This window comes from Alligator sinensis, unplaced genomic scaffold (assembly GCF_000455745.1).
Source record: "Alligator sinensis unplaced genomic scaffold, ASM45574v1 scaffold156_1, whole genome shotgun sequence".
NCBI classification, from domain to species: domain Eukaryota; kingdom Metazoa; phylum Chordata; order Crocodylia; family Alligatoridae; genus Alligator; species Alligator sinensis.
Genome location: NW_005841844.1, coordinates 4704268 through 4712322, shown reverse-complemented (window position 1 = coordinate 4712322; position 8055 = coordinate 4704268). Strand labels below are relative to the sequence as shown.

Here is an 8055-nt window from a genome sequence, read left to right as displayed (position 1 = left end):
TACCAAGTAATCCTGCCCTTCGTGTTAACATATATTGCTTAAAGTAATCATTGTGTGCATCTACATGAGATGTTTACTGTGGAGCTGACTTAATTTTGTACACAGTAAAATGTCACCATCTACATCTGTGGTGCTATTAAGTTGGAGTAAATTAATGAACTTTCTTGTAGAATAGTACTGCTAGACACAAGTACTATCCTGTGACGGAGTTATTTACTCTTGCCACAACACGTGTAGATACTGATGGGGCTGGCTGGGGCATGAGGGTGCTTCAGCGTAGGGGCAGCCTGCCAGCTAGCCCCGCCACCCTTGTTCCCCAGCCACTTCTTCTGCAGCACGCTGAACTGGGTCGGAGCAGCCTCACGCTGGCAGGCTGACCCCTAGGGCCCCCTGCTAGCCAGGGCTGCTCCACCCTGGCTCAATGTGCTGCAGTCCTGGGCACACATTTAAATGCAGCACCCAGCAGCAATCAAATCTGGCACGAACTGCACCAGAGTTTATTCAGCCACATTAATTTCACTTGTAGACGTGCCCATTGTGGGCTAATTGTAGTAAATATTGGCAGAGCTGTGTGCCCAGTACTTCTGTCATCCATTAATTTTATACCAGGATAACATAATTGACTTCAGTGGTGCTACTCTTGATTTTCACCAGAGTAAGTGAGAGGAAAATCAGCCTGTATAGGTTTTACCAGCTGAGGTGGTGAATTTTGAGAACTATATGAATCCAAAAGAGTTTTCAGTATGTACGTGGTGTAGAGTCTCTCATTTGTTCATAGCCTGCAGGCATTATTTCTCCCCATAGACTTTACATAATTTTGGCATGATTCCCTCTTTATGATGTCATCCATGTGAAGTGCAGACAGGATCATTCTCTCAAATATTGTGGTCCTGTAATAGGATTCAACTTTGGGTGGGGGAGTGAATGGGGGAAAGGGGGAGCCAGCTGTGTTTGAACAGATTTCAACTATTCTAAGCATGGATGTATGTATGAACCATTCCTTAGCTTGTTTGGGGTTTCCATCAGAAGATATGGACTTGCAAAAAAGTAAATCTGATTTCTTATAGCTGTTGTGAGGAAGGGGTAGACATGGTATATGAGGATCATGGAAAGTCCACTCCACCTCATCTCTTGGCTTTATATTAACTGAAGGGGAAAGCTGCTTGCCATTTCAGAAATTGAAGTAAATTTTCCCAACCCAGATCTATCTGTAAAAATCATGTCTTCATTAACTGAAACGTGTTTGTGTTCTAAAATTCCTTTTCCTGAATTGGAATCTTGAATTATTACTAACCAGAAAAAAGTGAAACCAAGGCTCAAATCCTACATCCTACTGGGGAATCCTGTGGATGGAAAATCAGGTTAACAAGCCTATTGAAGCTACATGTGGGCATCTAGGCTGACTATATGGTACTTTCCCATGCAGGTCCAGGTGCAGAGGTTATAGCCAGGGAAAAAGGGAGAATGGCTTAGAACATACCCATATTTCTGCCATATCTAGTTGACATATAAGATCTTTGGGGGGAGGGCGGGCAATGTGGCTTGTGCTACTTAGAGCAGCCTTCATACTTTTAAAGCACACAAGTGTCCGTGAGTCAGGGAGTGACAAATGTAGCATGAAGCTACTTTTGTCTGCTGGGCTCCATTGCTGATAATTAGAAAATGGATTTTGCAAACCTGTGGAACAGGGTGATCTTATTCCTATGCAAGTCAAAAGCAAGAATACTGTTGGCTTCAGTGAGAGCAGGATTGGGCCTTTTGTGGATACTTAAAGTCAGAGAAACGTATTTGCAAGAACCTAGTCTCTCCTTCATCCCAAGCAGCATTTTCCCCCAAATCACTAAACTCGGTTGTATTTTCTTGACTTATTTTAATGGAACTAGATGAAATTCAGGGTTTTATAATAAAGACAATCCTAGCCTTCAACTTTTCAGTTTCCCCCTATATCTTCTTCCTGCCTTTCTGGTTCCCATCCTCCTACTCAAGGGAAATATTTGAAAGATAATTTGGCATATTTTCTTCCACCTTAAAATATCTCCCTGACTTAATGTTTTCTTAGCTGGAAGATAGCTTTGCAACATATATATGTAATCCTTTTCACTTAGACATGTGAGGAATTCCACTTTCTTCCAGTGGGAGTTCTCAGGAAGGGTTAGGTTAAATGGGCCAATAAGGGGAAAGCATGTTGCAGCAGATTTTACCCTCTAAAGGAATCTTAAAAAAAAAAAAATTGAGGCCATGTCAGAATATCTAGCTGTCAAAGAATTTAAACAATAATACCTGATGTACAGGCTTGAATGCAGCATTTTCTAAAATATAGATTGCAATCTGCCTATGAGGCACCTAGAGACTAACTGGGTTCAAAGCAATGTGTTGGGCAGGGCCAGCTCACTGCAAAGGTACAGCAAGTGACAAGCCTACAGTTCTTACCAATTCTCACTGTAAGTCTAGGTAAAATACCCCTTGACATTACGTCCATCTGTTTTTTGATCCATAGAGTATTATTACAGGGATAACTCAAACCCCCCTGATATTTCAGCTTCTCCTTTCAGTTCATTTGTTGGTGGTGAGTGAAAATTGTTGCTGCCCCATGTTTGTACATGCAAGCTGATGATCTCGGGTCTGATAGCGCTGGCTGAATCCTCATCACAGAAACCACCACTGTAACTGGCAGTATTTCTAGGGGACCAAAGATGGAATGAACTGCCTTTCAACTTCTTGAAAGGGAAGACCAAATTCTACTCTTAGTTATACCATAGGAAGTCTGGGATACCTCCAGGATATGTCTACATGAGATGTTTACTGCAGGGTTGACTAATTAGCTCCTCTTGAGTCTACACTTGCAGTGCTATTAGGCAGGAGTAAACTAATTAAAACCACAGCAGGATACTACTTGTATTTACAAGCACTATCTTGCTGTGGACTTTTTTACTCTGCTGCAACACATGTAGATGCTGGAGGGGCTGGCTGAGGCACAAAGGTGCTTCAGTGTTGGGGCTGCCTGCCTCATCCTGCCCCTTCACAGCGCATTGAGCTGGGTTGGAGCAGCCCTGGGCTGGCAGGCTGACCCCCTGGGCCCACAGTCAGCTGGGGCTGCTCCAACCCAGCTCAACATGCTGCATTACCAGGTGTATGTGTAAACAGGATGCCCAGGAAGCAATAAACTCGACTTAATTGCACATATAGATGCGCCCCCAGTGACTTAAGACTACTCCAGTGTAACTAAGAGCAAGTTTCAGGCTGGCTCTTATGGAGAAACATTGAGACACGTGGACAAAACAATATGTGGAAGCTTATGCTATTTTCTTTGTTTTGTATGTGTTATGCTAAAGTTTCCACTGACATTTGTGGAAGCAGGATTGAACTTTATCTGAGATGTCAGGTCCGTGTTTTTCTGACCCCTGGAAGCAATGAAGTACTGTTAAAAGGAAAAAATCCCAACTGTAAATCCATCTGCCTTTAGTATCCTAAATAATGACCTGGGTAGGATCTAGATACAGGACTGGGCAGTATATTATGAAAGTGTTATCTATTATAAAAAATAATTCAAATAAAAGTTTTATTTTAGGTAATAACCTTTTAACAACTGAGGAGTATATGACCAACAGTTTTATAAAAATGAGTGCATATGCAAGTCTCTTGAGTCCATGAATATGCACCTAACTGTGGTCTTGATTTTCTAATGTGCTGAACTAGCTCCCATCAAATTCAAGGAGAGCTGCTACGTGCTCAGCATTTTTTGAAAACCAGGCACCTCATGTAGGCTCCTACCAAAAGATTTATATACCAATATTTTTGAATATCTTGTCCTAAATAAATACATTTAGAGCTTGAGAGATCCTTTGTGATTTTTGGTGGGCCCTGGTTTTTTGGTGTAAATGCCACTCTTGACATTTTCCCATCCATGCTGCTGCTCTCAGGTCCTGTTTTGGTGCAAATGCAGGGTAATGGAAAGGTACAGGCACAACCTTTTGTGGCCCAAGGAGAGTATAGGAGAGGTAAGTTCCATTTATTTCTAACATTATTATGTTCTTTTATTAGATATTTAAACTTTATTTAAATTCTTTATTTGAAAAAAGGGGCTATCATATTTTAATTAGTAGCAGTGTCAAAGGAGAGCTAGATTAATTATTGGAATTCACTCCATCCAGATGGTTTTAATTTTCACAGCAGGGAACTGGCATCTTTTTAAGGTGATATTTTTCAAATTAAAATCAGCTTGGATATTATTCATACATGTTGCAGTTTGAAGGAGACATGGCGGGTTTTGGTGTTTTTGAGCCTGCAGCTTGTACATAAGTGTGCTGTGCCTCAGTAAAATAATAATTTGAATGAAAAAGAATCAGGTTGTGAAACATCAATGTTAAGTCCATCAAATGGGGAACAGATGGCTTAAGGCCCTAGCAATGGGAGAGAAGGTGTTTTCATTATTAGATTGCTTTTCTGCATGCCAGTGACCAAAAGCTATTACCTGATGCTCAACTTCATACTTGGCAGTTTTACCAGAGGCCAAGGACCAAGTGAACATAGAGAATGAATGACTCATACTGTTTTGAGAATGTTTGAGGCTCAGAATTGGCAAGCAATGTTGCATTACCCCATTCTTAGTTGCTCTCTCACTATGTTGAGAACTTAGCTCCAGTGTTGCCTTCCATTTTTCATCCCCATTAGTTCACACATCTGGGCAGAATCCTACTGAGCATCATCCTTGGACATCTCCTTGGAGAAAGGGTTCTCTTTTTAGTGCCGACTTCATGGCCCCTTTTGGCCCAATAACCTGCACTCTGTTTTCCCTTCTCTTTCCTGTATTACACGATTTGTGGTCCTGTGGCACTTCCCTCATTTGGGGGCATGGGTCTCTTATGGATTCATACCTACATTCTCCAGAATTCCCTTTTCTCCAGTATCTTGTCCATTCCTACATGTCCTTTTCCTGGGTTAAGTTCCTTTGATGCATCCACCAACTCCTTGGAAGAATAGGCATTGCCTAAGGTTCACAAATTGGTGTTCTGTTTGGGATCCTCCATTTTTACCCCATTAATTGTTCTCCCATTCTTTTTTTTCCATTTGTTTCCCAGAGTCTGTCAGTTATTGGATTCTGTGTCCCTCTCCTTTGAGGGGGAGGGTATTCAATTGCATTGTTGTCCTCTTCTCAGGTAAGGAGATATGATCATAGTATCCAGTTATCACTACAAAGCCATCCTCCAAGTTCCACTTATGAAATAGGCTGGCTCCTTTCTTAAGCACTTAAATCAATATATAGATTTATATGTATATTTATTTGTATATAGAATGTATTTGTGTGTGTGTGTACTGGTAGGTAATGCATACTTTATCTGACCCTTGATAGTAGTTTAATTTGACGTGATAACCTTTAAACAAATTAAAAATCTAAATAAATGTGAATTCCTATTGAACTTTTGTTAATCATAGAAATAAAACAAAAAATTGCATATCTGAGCTCCAGACATAAAGTTCCATTGAGGGCCCTTGTGAGTTAATTTTTTTGATACTTTACACTTCTGGAAAGAACCAAAAACAGATTTTACAAGAGACAAAAATATTGACAAGCTTAACTGAAACAAACTCATATGTTTGTCCCCTTGGTAAATTCTTATAATGAATATTTTTGCTGTTAGAGGGTCTTAAAGTCTGAAATATGAATGTAAAAAAGAATGTGACTTTTTGTAGTATAGATTAACTATTCCCCAATGTTTAGGCAAAGCTGGATTTTAGGGTGTACTTAAATGCCTATTTGTGATCTTAATCCACCCTGGTCAAAGCCCTGAAAAAACATTAATGCACTTTTTAAACATACCATCATGTCAGATTTAAGACTATCACAAAAAGCAGCAAATAGGAGAATTACCTGTCCTACCTTTCATTAACTGTTTTCCACAGACTCAAGTAGGGTGGAATTGTCAGTAGCATAACTGAGGGGGCAGTCAGGGCAACCTCAGGTGCTGTCTTTTAGGGGGAAAGTGTGCAATTGGCACATCAGAAGCCAGCTCTGCTTTGTACATTGCAGCTGCCCTGGGTGTGGAGCTGCCATTCTGTGCCTCTGCAAACAGAATGATACTTAGGTACTTAAATCCATTTAGGTGGAGCAGGATCTGGCCCATAGTTCTTATAGATGTGTGAATTAGCAGTACAGGGTCATGGTTGTATATTCACTGCTGTTTATATATTCTTCCATTATATGTCTGCCAGGTCTGCTTTCTGTTTGAAAACTAGAGATGGGGTATGAACTGAAAGACCAGATCTGAACTCCCTAAACTTTCTGGGAGATGTTTGGGAATCTGAATCTTGATCACACTCTGAATCTGCCCCCTATCTCTGAAACAAGACAAAATGAAAGGCTGAATTAAAATGCAACCAAATTTTGGTTGTGGTGAGGTTGAACTGTAGATCTGGATGAGTTTTAGTTCAGCTCTGCTGATGAACATGGCAGGAGAGTACATTAATTAATTTAAGACTACATAGCAGAAAGCCCCTCTTCCATGGACACTGGACCATGGAAACTCTGCAAACTAACCTGGTGACTCTAACAGATGTATATGGCATTGTATGGCTAGCTAAGTGCCTCCCTTCCATAGGAAAGTTTAGACTTCCCAACTTGACTGCCAGGCTATCTGTTGGTGGGCTTCTGGGAATGTCAGGGTATGCATAAAGAACTGTTAAATTAACCAGCTTCTTTCCTGCTGTTGCAGAGACAAAGCTTTGGCTTTTGCTTATGACAGGGCTGTCCAACTTCTGGGCAGCCAGAGGCAATATACCATGTGGGTCCCAGTCCTAGGGTCCGCATGAGGTATGGGATGCAGACCAAAGAGTCACTTGCTGTGTGGGCTGCTCCTTTCCCACTCTCTCCCGGTGTGCAGGCAGCCCAGTGTGCCCCCTGCCCTGTGCACCATGTTGGTAGCCTGGCTGATCCTCCCTACCGCCAGCACAGGCAGCCCAGCTCCATCCTGCTGCAGATGCAGCACCCTTCTCCCGTGGCCAAGTGCACCACCCACCTGCAGTGTGGGCAACCTGGAGACTTTCTTTGTTTTGTGTGTAGCACAGGCACTCTGCCCCCTCTCCCCCACCCACCACCACACCTGCACTATGGGCACTGCAGGCCCTCCCACTGTGCTGCCACAACTCAGGAAAGAGGGCAGGAAGCAGAGGGGGAGCCCAAAGAACACTGCTGCCACAACAGGAGCAATGGCAGGGCAGGTGAGAAATGGTGGCTGGATGGGAGCCCCTGGGCCACATGCAAGGGTCACTTTAGGGGTCCTATGTAGACTTGGGGCTGCCAGTTGGACTGCTCTGGTTTATGGCATGTTGTATAGAGTACTTCTGGTATTTGGGGTATTCTGTCTTGTGGTTGTGTGTGAGGGGCTGAAGCGGCTTGCTTGGGTAAGTGATTGCCTGTGAACACAGAGGGACTGGATGTGATGGCCCAGGAGGCTCCTTCCTGTTTTACGTTCCTGTGTCCTTAGCACAAAACTATGATACTGCTCCTTTATTGGCTGTCAGCAAATTGGTCAAAGCTAAAAGGGGGAATGAAAACTGACCAGAGCATCTTTTGTCCCTCTAGATTAAGGATGTGATTCTTGTGACTGTTGTGGGGAGCTTGCAGTCTCACTGATAATGCTGACCTGTGGCAAAAGACTTCAGTTTTCACCAGGCTGATAATCTAATTCCTAAGGCTGAAATTTGAAGGTGATTTCTGTACCATGTCTATATGCTAATTACATAGCTGTGCTCACGCGAATGAACAGCATGTGTCAGTGTGTGTACAAATTCTCGGTTATATTGGCACTGGTCTGGGGTAACCCCATTGAAGTTAACTTTTTAAGATTTACACCTGAGAAGAATTCAACCTATGGTCAAATGTGTGGGTCATTTGTTTGCTTGTTTTTCATTAACAACACTGCATGGTTTGCAGTGTTTGCTCAGTGATTCAGGTGAACATAGGAGGAGAATTCTGGACTTACTTTCCTTGCTCACTTCAAGATTTGATCTTACTGCTCTAGTAAATGCTTTTTTTTTTCCCCTTTACAAGCCCAGCTT

The 8055-nt window shown here is 42.3% G+C and overlaps 1 protein-coding gene across 1 annotated transcript in view; it reads left to right on the top strand.

The window, feature by feature from the left end:
- The window catches only part of FGF18 (fibroblast growth factor 18), a 112931-nt gene that overhangs the window by 81892 nt on the left and 22984 nt on the right, over nucleotides 1-8055 (top strand). The window lies entirely within an intron of this gene.